General features: G+C 43.3%; 1 pseudogene; it reads left to right on the top strand.

Annotated features, from left to right (window-relative positions):
* The first annotated feature begins 1,609 nt into the window (after positions 1–1,609).
* LOC124230762 (cyclin-dependent kinase 1-like) lies at positions 1,610–2,489 on the top strand (annotated as a pseudogene).
* Positions 2,490–14,205: the final 11,716 nt, after the last annotated feature.

Genomic DNA, 14,205 nt, shown 5'->3' with positions numbered 1-14,205 from the left:
CTAAATATTAGATCTGAATTGATTTATTTTATCCCTAAATGCATTGGGCCACAGTCTTCCTGAATGGATTAAGTCAGACCTTCTATTTTTAGCAGCTGGCTCATTCAGTCCATTTCCTTACTATAAATACCTGAGTGCACTTGTTTTAAAGTAGAACTCTTTTGTCATCTGATTGTCCCAGTCTAGATTACAGGGGGAGAGAAGAGAGAGAATGAAAAATGAGATAGAGGAGAAAGAGAGACTGCATTGCTCTACTCTGCTCGCCAGCTATTTTCACAGACTCCAAGATGCATCGCTGACTGGATACAGGAGAAAGCCAAGAGGTTCTAGCCCTTTTCAGCAGATTAACCTTGAGAAGTTGGCAGCTACTGGGGACTTGATGGAGCCACGCAGACTCTTTCCTAACATGTCATCCACTGACAGTTCCCCCTTCCGAATCCCACGTCTCAGCCTCCCTGCTCATAAATATGGACACTGACCCCAGCCTCTGAGGCAGGCCAAGAGAGTTTTCTCCTGGTCTTAACATTCTTGAGTGAAAATAAATTGTCATAATATCTCATACCCATCTCCCTGAAGTCCCAGAGTAGGAGACACTGAGCTTTCAATGATACTGATCAAACCCCCACTGAGCTCAAAGCACTAAGAGGAAATAGTCAGGCCAGAGTCAGATTAAGGAATGGGTCTGCCAGGCAGCTCCCTGGAGCGTCAATACATGAGGAAAGGTACGCTCAAACATCACCAGTGGCTAGTACGTCACTGGAAACTTAAGGACATGGAGGAAAACAATGTGGTTTCAAATCACACATTTTTTACTTCTCCGGAAAAGTAGAGTTTGTGGTTAAAGGAATACTATAAAATGATCCTGAAGATGTGCCTAAGACCCCTAAGGGCCATGTTTTCAATAGTGAATATCTATCATTTTAGGGTAGCTATATCTTAATACTCTCCCTATTTTGAGGTTTCTATCAGCAGTCCTCCTTCTCATTCTTCCACTCACTATCCCAATTTTCAGCTCCTCTTCCAAATTAAACAAATACTTGGTTTGAACAAATATATTGATTGAAGCGGGTAGCAAATGATCAATAGTCCACCAAGATTCCACATCTCAGTCTGGAGATTTCCCCCAAGGATCTCAGAGGGCTACAAAAATCCACTTGCCCAAGTTTCAGGCACCAAAGGACCACTGTGATCCCAACAGCAGCCCATGGGGAGCAGAGTCTCCTGGCCGCTCTCAGATGCACAAAGCGCAGATGTGTCTCAAATAACAGAAAAGAGAAAAGTATTCATCAAATATTTTCAAAAACAATTCATACATGATGACCAAGGAGGGTTGATCTCAGGAATGCAAGGCTGTTTTAACACTCAAATATCAATCAATGTAATTCACCATATTAACAAAACAAAAAAGAAGAAAAACCATATAATTATCTCAATAGACTCAAAAAGATTATTAGAAAATGATTTGTAATAAAAGGTCTCAGGGCTCTTGGAAGTTGAGGAAAGAGTGACACAGACATGGTACCTGCCTCTACCACTCCAACACCCCCAACCCCACCCTGCCACCATCACAGAATAATAAGCCGGGCTCTACTATACCTATTGAGTAACTATGGAAGGTTATACCAAAATAAAGAAAACTGGAGAAGATACCTATGAAGTTATGTATAAGGGCAGACACAATACAACAGGTCAAGTGGTAGCCATGAGGAAAATCAGACTAGAGTGCAAAGAGGAAGGATTCCTAGTACTGTAATTCAGGAAATTTCTCTATTAAAAGAACTCTGTCATCCAAATATAGTCAGTCTTCCAGACGCGCTTATGCAGGATTCTAGGTTATATCTCATCTTTGAATTCCTTGGATCTTAAGAAATACTTGGATTCTATCCCTCCTGGTCAGTTCATGGATTCTTCACTTATTAAGATTGTCTGTACCAAATCCTCCAAGAGATTGTGTTTTATCACCCTAGAAGAGCTCTTTGCAGAGACTAAAAACCTCAAAACCTATTGATAACAAATGAACGATTACTAGCTGATTTTGGCTTTGCCAGAGCTTTTGGAATACCTCTTAGAGTATACACACATGAGGTAGTCACTCTCTGCTATAGACCTCCACAAGCATTGCTGGGGTCAACTCACTATTCAACTCCAGTTGACATTTGGAGTCTAGACACCATATTTGCAGAATTAGTAACTAAGTAGCCACTTTGCCATGGGGATTCAGAAGTTGATCGACTCTTCAGGATTTTCAGAGCTTTGGACACCCTCAACAATGAAGCGTGGCCGGAAGTGGGATCTTTATAAAATTATAAGAATATGTTTCCCAAGTGGAAAACAGGAAGTCCAGCATCTCATGTCAAAAACTTGGTTAAAATGGCTCGGATTTGCTTTCAAAAGTGTTAGTTTATGATCCTGCCAAACAAGTTGCTGGCAAAATAGCCCTGAACCATCCATGTTTTAATGATTCAGACAATCAGATTAAGAAGATGTAGCTTTCCGACAAAAAGTTTCCACGTGTTGTATCAAGAACAGATAGCTATACTTTTACTGTTAACTCTATTTCTGTCTCATATGTTTTTCTTTTCTTTGTTGTAAAGCTTCAGCTGTACATCATCTTCTAATTTCAAGTGTAACTTAAAATGTAAATATTGTTCTATAGGAATTTAAATGTAATTCTGTGTACATGTGTAGATCTCACTGTAACAACTATTTGTTACTCTAATAAAACTATAAATCTAGTATTGATGACAGGAATTGGTAAAAATTAAAAAAACCTCTCAGTAAATTAATAACAGAAGAAAACTTCCTCAATCTGATAAAGGGCATCTCTTGAAAACTACATCTAACATCATACTTATGGTGAACGACTGAATAACTTCCCTTAAGATCAAGAACAAAGCAAGACTATCTGTTTTCACCATTTTATTCTACATTATCCCGAAAGTCCTAGCCAGTTTAATAAAGCAGAATATATAAAAGGCATCCAGATTTGAAAAGAAATAAAACTATCTTTGTCACAGATGACATGATTGCCTATATTGAAAATCCTAAGATATCTGCAAAAGGGCTGATTCTAGCAAGGACACAAGATACAAGGTCTATTAAAAAATAGAATTTCTCTATTCTAGAAACAAAGAATTGGAAATCAAAATAAAATAGATACCATCAATTATTTTTTAAAATATTGTATTAGTTTTCAATTGCTGTGTAACAAATCACTAAATTAGCAGCTTAAAACAACATTTATTATCTCCCACAGTTTCTTAGAGTCAGGAATCTGGGAGTAGTTCCATTGGGTGGTTCAGCCCAGGGTCTCTCAGGAAGCTGCAGCCAAGATGTTAGCCAGGGCTGCTGTCATCTGAAGGCATGACTGGGGCCAGAGGATCCACTCATTCACATCCTGTTAGTGGAGGCCTCACTTCGTCACTTATGAAGGTCTCCATTTTTCACCACATTGGATCTCCCAACAGAGCTGTTCCCATGTCTTCCAGAGTAAGCAGTGCAGGAGAGAGCAAAGGAGAAGTCGGGATGCCTTTTATTACCAAGTCTCAGAAGTGGCATTCCATCACTTCTGCCATATTCTATTGGTCACTAAGACCAACTCTGATACAATGTGTGTGTGTGTGTTGGGGGAGGGAGGGTGTACAAAGGCATTAATACCAGAAGGGAAGGATGACCGGGAGCCAATCTGGAGGCTGGCTACCACAAAAATCATTTACCATAGCATCAAAAGACATAAAACATTGCAGATAAATTTAACAAAATATATGCTAAACCTCTACACCGAAAATGACAAAACAATCACTGAGAAAATTAAAGAAGACCTAACTAAATGAAGATAAAAACAATGTTTATGAATTGGAAGACTGAATATTGTTAAGATGTCAATACTTCACAGTGTATTGGTATTCAATGTACTCTCAATCACAATGCCACCAGGTTTTTCCTTAATAGAAATTGACAAACTGGTGATAAAATCTATATGTGAATGTTAAGGACGTTGAATAGCCAACACAACTTCAAAAAAGAAGAACAAAGTTGGAGGACTTAGACTACCTCCTACGCTACATCCTAAAATAGTGTACGAACTATACTATATTAAGATTTACCATAAAGCTACAATAATAAAGACAGTGTGCTATTAACATAGGAGAGCCATACAGACCAATGGAACAGAATAAAGAGTCCAGAAATAGACCAACTCATATATGGTCAATTAATTTTTGACAAAAATGCCAAAGTAATCCAATGCGAAAGGATTTTCAACAAATGTTGCTAGGACAATTGAATACCCCAGGAAGACAACAAAAGCTTGATTATTGCCTTACACCATAAACAAAAATTAACTTAAAATTGATCATTGGCCTAAATGTAAATGCTAAACTAAAAATTTCCAGAAGAAAATACAGCAGAAAAATGTTATGACCTTAGTATAGGCAAAGATTCTTAGATAGTACACAAAACGCATGTACCCTAGAAGAAAAAAACTGATGAATTGGACCATATCAAAAGTAAAGCTTCCTACACTTTGAAAAAACAGCATTAAAAAAACGAAAGAAAAGGCAAGCCACAAAAAAAACATATGCAATACATATATCTGACAACAGGCTCATATCTAGAATATGCAAAGAAATCTTATAGCTAAATAATAAGATATTAACCTTATTAAAACTAGGCAAAATTTTGAACAGACTTCCCAAAAGAAGAAATATAAATGGCAAATATTCAAATGAAAATATGCTCAACATCATTGTCATTGGGGAAATGCAAACTGAAATTATGAAATACTACTACCACCCACTAGAATGGCTCAAATTAAAAAGAGGAACAACACCAGGTGTTGGCAAGGATGTGGAACAACTGGAAATCTCATACTTTACTGGTAGAAATGCAAAATAATACAGCAACTTGGAAACATTTGGCAATTTATCATAAAGTGAAATATTCACCTACTATATGCCCCAGAAATCCCATGGGTATTTACACAAGAAAAATGAAAACATATGTCTGCACAAAGACATGTTGCAAATGTTCATGACTTTTTCATGATAACTTTTATTCACAATAACTCAAAACTAGACACAATCTACAAGTCCATCACAAAGTGGATGGGAAATAAATTGTATCATCTCTCTATAACAGAATACTACCCATCAGTAAAAAGGAACAGACTATTGATATAAAAAATATAATGGATAGTTCTCAAAAACGTTATGCTGAGCAAAATAAACCAGACACAAAAGCATACAGTGTATAATTCCCTTTATAGAAACTCTAGAAAAAACAAACAATCTAAGGTGATATAAAGCAGAGCAGTGGTTACCTCGAGAGGAGGGAATTAACTGCAAAAGGGCAACAGAGAACTCGACGGAAATGTTCTACATCTCGACCGTGATGGTGGTTACATCAGTGTATACACTCACTGAAACTCATTAAACTGTGCACTCAAAATAGGTGCATTTCATTATATGTCAGTTATTTGTCAATAAAATTAATTAAAACATTACTAAGGAAATACATTCATATGGTTGAAAAAAACAGCAACTAGTACAAAAAGTTAGACATTGAAAAATTAGTCCTCTCTCACACCAAATGTCCAGACCTCCAAAAACCCCATCTTTCCTCTCAAAGGTAACCACTGTTCCCGGTGATTTTATGTATTATTTAAAAATTGCCTGTGTGTATATGTGTATACACCTCTCTATTGGTCTTTGGATATGGATATGTATGTAGATATACATACACAAACACCAACATATACTTTCTTTACGTGCAAATCGACATCTTTTATCTTACAGTGGATGCTTTTGGTGCCCAGCATCCTCAGACCACCTCTGCTTTCTGCTACAACTCCCGTGGACAGTCCCTTCCTTGCACACTGTCAGTCCCATCTGGAACACTAGGGCCTTCTCCAAAGGCACAGGAGCCTGCTCAGCCCACAGGGAAATGCAGACAGAAGTAGAAGGCAGGTAAGCCCCTGGAACAAGCCGCACCAATGCAGGATGGGTTTTGTTAATAAATGCCCCAGCCTTCCTTCTTACCAACAGACAGACAACTCTGGGAGATCTGTGTTTTTCAAAGGTCTGGACTTATTTGGGCTTCCCGTACAGCAACAACTCAATAATAGACCTTTTATTTGCATTTTCTGTCTTACTCTCTTCACTTCCTCATTTATTTTTTCTGGGATCACTTCCCCAAAACCTACGTGTACGCAAGTCCTTGTCTTAGGCTCTGCTTTCAAGGGAACCCAAACCAAGACAGGCACATACCTTATTTTTTCATTTAATCCATCTTCTAGGTTTCACCGATCATCCCATATGATGCGCCATGTTGCATCTCATGGCTCTACATACTTCACTGTGTGGAGGTACCATAGTTTTTATAACCATCCCCCGCATCAGTGGATATTAGCTTGTTTATAGTCTCTTGCCATTGCATACGATGTTTTAAAAAACATCCTTATGCACATATCTTTGTAAGATAAATTGCTAGAGATGGAATGGATAAGGCAACGGTTGGCCACGGTGGTCTTTAAATAGGAAGCACCCCTGATATGATTCAATATGATAAAATCTTACCTATATATACGGCTTTTCCACCACAAATCTAATGTGTAATGACGCACGACTATCCCCAACAGAGCTGATGCAAGGCTATAACCCTATATCCCAAGGCTCCTTCTGCTTAACTCTCTAGTCCTTGTCCCCTTGTCCATGTGATCAACCTGCCATCTTGCTGTGAACTCAAATACAATCAGGAGGGGGTGCCTGAGACAGAGAGAGTAAAAACACAGCTAAAACACAGAGAAATGGAAACAGAGGGAGAATATATATAAAACCACCCATTGATTGCCAGGGAATTTGGAAAATAGTTCTCTTATTCACAGAAGGAGGAAAGATGGCTGGACTAGGAATCAGGAGACGTAGGTGCTGGGTTCCAGCCCTCTCTCAGCCAAGCCAAGTGCTGGTCTTGGACAAGGTAATCTCCCTTTACCTCAATTTCCTCATGTGTAAAATGAAGAGATAGGCCTAAATTACTGTTTCTGAAGCCCTCCTCACTCAATATTCCAAATTTCTATGACCCAGGCGTTTGTAGAAAGGGCTACCTCATACTCAGGTCAAGTAATAGATCAGCTCCCATGGAATGATTCCAAGGTGTCAACCCAGCTCCCATCTAAAAAAACTCCTCCCTCAACCCTAGGCAGTTGCTAGAGACTGTCTCCCACTTTAAATCACAACAGAAATGCAAATACCTTGAGACCCAAGGCAAATATCCCTGAGAACAGGGAGCCCTTTTCCCTGTAGCATTCTTAGGAGGAGAGTTCTGCAGAGCACACTTTGGGAACAATGCTTTAACCCCATGGGCAACTGGATCTCAGGCTTTAGGGTCAGAAGGACCTGAACCCAAATCTTAGTTCCTCTATACATCAGCTTTATGGCCTCGATTAGTTCTTCTGTAGAAATGAGGCAAATAAAGTCACTTTGTGGGGCTGCCACGAGAACTAGAAAAGATATTAAATAGTGAATTGATATCTCATGCTGGGTTAGCTTCCAAAGTTGTGATTAGGGAAAAAGTCAGCTAAAGACCAGACCAAGAGGTTGACTTGCATCTGGAGGTCATGTTAACCGATATCACACACACAAACACACACGTTTTTAAGAGCTATATACTTACTATAGACTGAATGTCCCCCCAAAATTCATAAACTAAATCCTAACGCCCAATGAGGTGGTATTAGGAGGTGGGAGCCTTTGGGAGGTGATTAGGTCATGAAAATGGAGCTCTCATGAAAGGGATTAGTGCCCTTAGGAAAGAGACCCCAGAGAGCTCCCTAGCCCAGCTGCCACATGAGAACACCATAAGAAGATGGCCATCTGTAAACCACGAAGGGGTTCTCACCAGACACCGAATCTGCTGGAGCCTTGATCTTGGACTTCCCAGACTCTAGAACTACAAGAAATAAATTTTTGTTTATAAGCCACCAATCTGTGGTATTTTCATTATAGCAGCCTGAACAGACTAAGACTATATACTAATTAATGCAACCAGACTAATACTAACCCTATATGCCAATCTTTCACCGTTTATTTAACTATTCTGTTGCTATGAACATTTAAGATATTTCCAATGCTTTACTTTGATAAATTATGAGTCAGTGAATATCCCTATATACTCATCTTTGACAGCATCACTTAATAGGTCCTAACTAGATGTTACATAACCAGGACTTTTAGAGTGGGAAAGGAGGCTAGTTAATAACTGCACAAGACACAAGTGAATGCCAAGTTCATCCAAAAAGTATTTTATGAGCTTCTAGATGCCAGGCTCTATCCAGGCACACTTCCATATCACCTTACGGTGCCTCCCCGATTGGATACCGGGGCCTCTTTTTATACAGTGGATGTGATTTTTGTTGTGTAAATTGAATCCTTATGAAACAGGAGAGAAGAGACAAGAGCTGAGGTTTAAACATTACTACGTCTCAGCCTACCCAAGTCCAGGAGGCAAGAAGAATCTCTACAGAGAAGTGAAAGAAGAGGACAGAAGAGGTTGGAATACAAAGGACCCCAAACTGAATATGGAGCATCCTGTTTCCTCCAGTCATCAGAACATGAGAGTCCAGCCACCTGGGTGCAGTTTCACCATAATTTATTCAACTCGTCAACTATTTACCGAGCATCAATTAGAGCCGATAATAACAGCTGTCATTCACTGAGGCAGAACAGAGGAGGGGTTAGGAGTGCAGGCTCTGCCTTTAAAAGAGTGAGGTCCATCTATATAGAACAATCTGGAGGATCATAAGTGACAAATGTAAGGAACAAAACTGTGCGGCAAAGGGCGTATCACAGGCATAAAGAAGAGGGGATATATGTGCTTGTTCATGCATAGCATGTCTCTGGAAGCATCCATAAAAAACTGGTGAAAGTGGCATCACTTCTGGCCGTGATGGAGTAATAGGTACCAGATTTACCCTCCTTCCTTAAACAGCTTAAAAAAACCAAAAGCACGCAGAGAAAATGAAACAACGGTTTAACACGCTGAGCAGCAGACGGTGCAGGAAGGGTGAGAGAAGGGAAAGGAAGGAGGCGAGCCCTACAACTGCCCCAGCTTACTGCCAAGAGGTCCCTTCCACACCGCCACCCATCAGGGAGGGGGACCCGAGGCGAAGCCCCATGGTCTCCCTGAGGGAAGCAGGCAGATCGCATTCAGAGCCGCCAAAGGAGCTAGACTGGGGGGCAGAGCGTCCAAGGAGAGGTCCTCGCTAGCCTTGGCCTGAGTACCGATCGGCGCATGCGTGTGAAGCTCCCAGAGGCTGGGAACGAACCAGCGCAAAGCAGTTTAAGCCCCAAAATTTCCCGCCTTCACACAGGATTGGAAATAGTTCGTATCCCCACCAACTCGAGTGGAAAGACCTCATATACACCAGGCATGGGGTAAAATCCGCAGAAGTGGGGACAAATTAGCCCTAAAGACCACTCTCGACCAGCATAATAAAGCTTAAAAGTGGGGTCTCTGGGCTGGACGATTGGGGACAGGAAGGGGGAGGTTGGGGCTCAGGGTCGGGGCGTGAAGTATAACTACCTGTTCACTGCACACCTTTGTGCACTGTTTGGAATTTTTACTGTCTATATATTCTTTTTAAAAAATATTTTTAAGGGGGAAGCCTCTGGAGGCAGGCTGTCAGAGCAAGAACTGGGCTCCTCCTCTTGTGAGCTGTGTAAACTCGGGCGGGTCACTCAACTACTCCAAGCCTCAGCTTCCCCATCCGTGGGACGGACTTCTTTGGATCGTTGTACAGATGAGTGGAAATGTTTATACGACAACTAGCAGTACCTGGCATCCCCGTGCGAATGTTGTGTTTGTTTCGCTCTAACCCATAAGCACCCCATTTTTCTTTTGAGGAAACATCCCTGCCGGACTGGATCCATATATTTCAGGTGACCATGACTCCATCCTCCAGCCCCAAGGATGGACATTTTACTCAGGTCTGACCAGTCACCACGTTTCATGCCCCTGGCACAGTAAGTAAATTGATCTAATGAGCGTGGTGTGGAGACTTTCCCTGAAAATGTTGGAAAAGAGATGTCCTTTTCTCGCTGAGGTTGCTAAGTGAGTAGATTGAAGCTGCTGATGGTCATTTTCAGGGAGCCAGCTTGAGGATGAAATCCAGACAGAGGAAAGCAAAGTCTAGAGATGGAGAGAGCAATGGTCCTGATGATGTCAATCAAGTACCAGGATCCAGCCATGCCTGAAGCCAGTTTCTGTCACTTATAACCCGAAAAGGACTGACAAATTCAGTGGGGATCATCATTATTCAATTCATTAGGGATTATCATTATTCAATTCATTCAGCAAGCAGTGAACTCAGATAAGGTGCCAGAAACTGTGCCAAGATCTAGGCATTCAAATATGAGGTCCCTGCAAAACGACAACTGCTAGGATAGAGACATTCCCAGGGTGCTCTGGGTGAGGCATCTACAGCATCCTGGGAGGAGAGGGCTAGACATCCAAGAAGCCTTGTGAGGAGGTGATGCCTAAATTGAGGTTCCCTGGATGCAGAAAAAGTGGCCGCAAGAAAAGAGGAAATAAGAACATTCTAGACAAAGAGGTGAGAGAAAGCAGACGTGTTCAGGGAAGGATGGCAGACATGAGGGGGTGGCAGAGAGGGATGAGACCAAAGAAGCAGAGAAGGAAAAAACCATGAAGTTCTTCGTATGTCACACCTTAGAGTTTGAACTTTGTCTATCCTGATCATTCTGGGGTGCCGCTCAAAGGCTTAAATCAGGGGAGACATATGACCAGATTTTTGTGTGGAGAATAGATTAGAAGGCAAGACAGGTAAGGAAGAATAACTAGGAGGATGTGGGAGGAATCCATGCTTGAAATTATGCGGGACTGAATTAAGAAATTAGGAGTAGAAATGGAGAGAAATGAAAGCATGAATTTGAGAAGTTTTAAGGCAAAGGAATTGACTGGACCTGATGCTGAAGGATAACGTATCTCAGTTTGGAACATTAAAATAGGAATAAGAGTTCACATTTTTATAGCACGCACTCCCCCCCCGAGGCCTGCTCTAAGTGCTTTATACAAATTAACTCATTCCATTCAGCCCCATGAGGCAGATACTATTGCGATTTCTCATTTTACAGATGAGGAACTGGGCTGCTGAGGGGTTAAATAACTTGCCCAAGGTTACACTCTCGCCAGTGGTATAATTGCAACTCAAATGGTGGCCACCTGGGACCGGGCCTATGCTGTTGACCACTATACTCTGCTGCCTTGCACATGCGCGTTGTTTAAAAGGTAGACAAAAAACATAAGAGGAACTAGCCAAGGAAAACAAAAACAAATGACTAAGGAGGCAGAGAGCAGCCTGGAGAGCGCAGTGTCACAGAAATAAGGAAGGCAAACGCTTGTTTCTCACCTCGGTTGTAATTAAAATACCCAATTGTGTAATTCAAGGATCACAGGCCAGGCTCAGCTGAGAAGAGAGTGGGAGGTACTTCCACACATAGTATCTCCTTTATTTTTCACGGTTCTGTAAAACAGGTGTTTTCATAGCCCCTACTTCTACATGTGGAAACTGAGGCTCAGAATGGTCAGGGGAGTCCCTAAGGTCATACGGCTGTTAAGTGACCCATCCAGTTCTCAGACCTGGATATGATCTGTGTTCTGTGCTTGGCTCACTGTCCGGGTGCCCAGGGCTGTATCAGGGTGGGAGGAGGACACACAAGGATGGTCACACTCTTGCTCTCAGTGGCTCTGTAATCTTGTTGCTCAAATGAGGCTATAACAAATAAAAACATAAAAATCATGATAAGGCAGCATAGAGGTGTGTGCCTGGGTAAGTGGCACAGACTCTGGGCACCTAGAGCAGGTGAGGAAGTGTCACAGAGCAGGTGGAAGTGGGTTGGATATTGAAGGACAGGTCGAGTATAAAACCGGAGGATATGCCGCATTTCTAGGGACTGGGCCCTCACCTGGGTGCTCTGAGCCAATGACTGCCTTCTGCTGTTTCCACTTTGTAGCATCTCTCCTGTGTTCTTCTATTTTTCTTTGAAGAACCACCCGTCCCCATTGGGAATCCATGTAGTTTGGATAGGCTGGCCCCACTCCTCCCTCAGATTCCAGGGGTGGGCACTTGATGCCAAGCTGATCAATCACGGGGTTTCATTTCCCCCAATGCAGTGATTGGCTCCAGAGCCATCTGTCAAGCCCAGTGATCTCGCACACAATTTCAGGTGTGTGCTGAAACTTTGGGAAGGAGGAACTCTCTCCCTAGGATAGCTGGCTCTAGGAATGATGTTAGCTTGGAGATTCTGGGGGCCCCAGTGGAAAAGCCTGCCTGGGAGTGAAACCCACACTGAGGAAAGGAAACAGAGGGAGAGAGATCTGATGATAATGTTTGAGGCCCTGGATCCAGCCATGCCTGACTGCAAACATCTCTGGATTTTTCAGTTATTCCACCTACTAAATTCCCTTTGTTGTTTATGCCACTTTGAGTACCAGGTTTCTCTCATTGTCAAGTGACAGGAGTCTGATTGGCACAGAGCCCCAAAGGTGGTAGTTAAGCTCCGGGAATCCAAAGTTGGGGTCTGTCTGCCTTCTCCAAAGGATAGGATTTGAGGAGGAGGTATAGTGGGTAATGTCCATAAAAGAGACAAGGGCTATGGGTTTCTGTGGAGGGTGAGATCAGTATAGACTTTGTGGGAGTGGCTTTAGTTTCAAACGTAGATATCTCAAAAGGTAGATAACATTTCACCAACTGGCATGTGGGAAAGTGCAGCCCAGGAGGAAAGGGACCACCCACAGGTGAAGGCAGAGAAATAGAAGAATGTAGGGCATGGTCAGGGTGCAGCACACTGTCAGATTTGGCCAGAGGACGAGGCAACGAGGGGCAGTTGTGAAAGGTAAGGTTGCGGAGGTGCCCTGGAAGGCCTCAAGTGCCAGGTGGTGTATACATAATTGGGGATGCTTGAGGACACAGATATGACAGTTTCTTGGGATCAGACACATGTTCCTCTTCCAAGACCTCTAGAAATGTTTAGATCCAGGGGAAACCAGAGCAGATTCTCAGGAGGCCATAAAGCAGGTAAAGAGCTAAGTGGCCAGGTAAGAGATGAAAGAGAGGACTTTGTACTCTGGCTGCACTCTGCCAGGCAGGAGCCCATGTCGTGTCCTCTGAGCCTGGATCCCCTCCTACCTGCTCCCACAGAGCCCCGGACTGATGAGATGGATCCTCACACAGGCACCTGCTCCAGGAGGAGCTTCCCAGCCATGGCCCCGTGAGGACGCCCCAGCGCTGGGGCGGTTTGCGGGGAGCCGTCTGAGTTTCCTGGCGGCACCGGCTCCCCCTCGGCCTCCCCTGCAGCGCCTCGCAGCACCTCGCAGCAGCCGACGACGAGGGGATGTGTCCCTGCTGCTTGAGTTAATTACAGTAATTATACCTGCTCTCTCTTCGGCTCTGCTTCCCTTTGTTCCCAGTTTCCTGCACGCTCATTTGCAAATCTAATCGCTCTGCGGATTGATTTTTTTAAAAAAGAGAGAACGGGACAGAGAGACAAAGATAGGGAGCAGAAAATGTGGGAGAGAAGAAGGGGTGAGAGTGGGCTTGAAAGAGGGGGTGGGGGGGAGACAGGCGGAGGAGAGTGATGGGAGAAGCGGGTGAGCGCATCAGTGGAGGGAAAGGACTGAGAGCAGACCAGGGCGCCTCTCCTCTGCCGGGGGACCCCCAGAGTCGCCAGCCACGCCTCTAAGGCAGAACTGTGGGGACCACCGTCTCCACAGCCCTCAGGCCTTTCGACAGAGTCCACAACTTCTCCCAGACCAGGCTGGTCTGGTACAAATGACAGGAAGCTGGAAGGGCTCCAAATTCAAACAATACCAGAAAATATCCCTGCTCCTTAAATACTGCTCTCCCCAGGGATCTATGGGACCTGGGCTCATCCAGAACAGCTGCCCCACACTTCAGCATCCGATGGAGAGATGGAGTAGGGGCTCACGTAGGAGCAAGAAGGAAGCAGAAAGTACTCTGAGGAGGGAAATTTGAGAGCTGGGTGGTGGGTCTCTCCTCTCTCACCCCAGTCCCATCCAGGAGACCCTCAGGGAACATCCTGGTCCGAGGATTTCCCCAACGTGCTCTGAGGAATGCTGAGGTTCCATGGAGAATCACCAGGGAGTGGGAAAGGACAAGTGGGTGTGTGTATC

This window comes from Equus quagga, chromosome 20, assembly GCF_021613505.1.
Source record: "Equus quagga isolate Etosha38 chromosome 20, UCLA_HA_Equagga_1.0, whole genome shotgun sequence".
NCBI lineage: Eukaryota > Metazoa > Chordata > Mammalia > Perissodactyla > Equidae > Equus > Equus quagga.
Note: the sequence above shows the minus strand (reverse complement) of the source record. Positions and strands in the feature narration are given on the sequence as shown.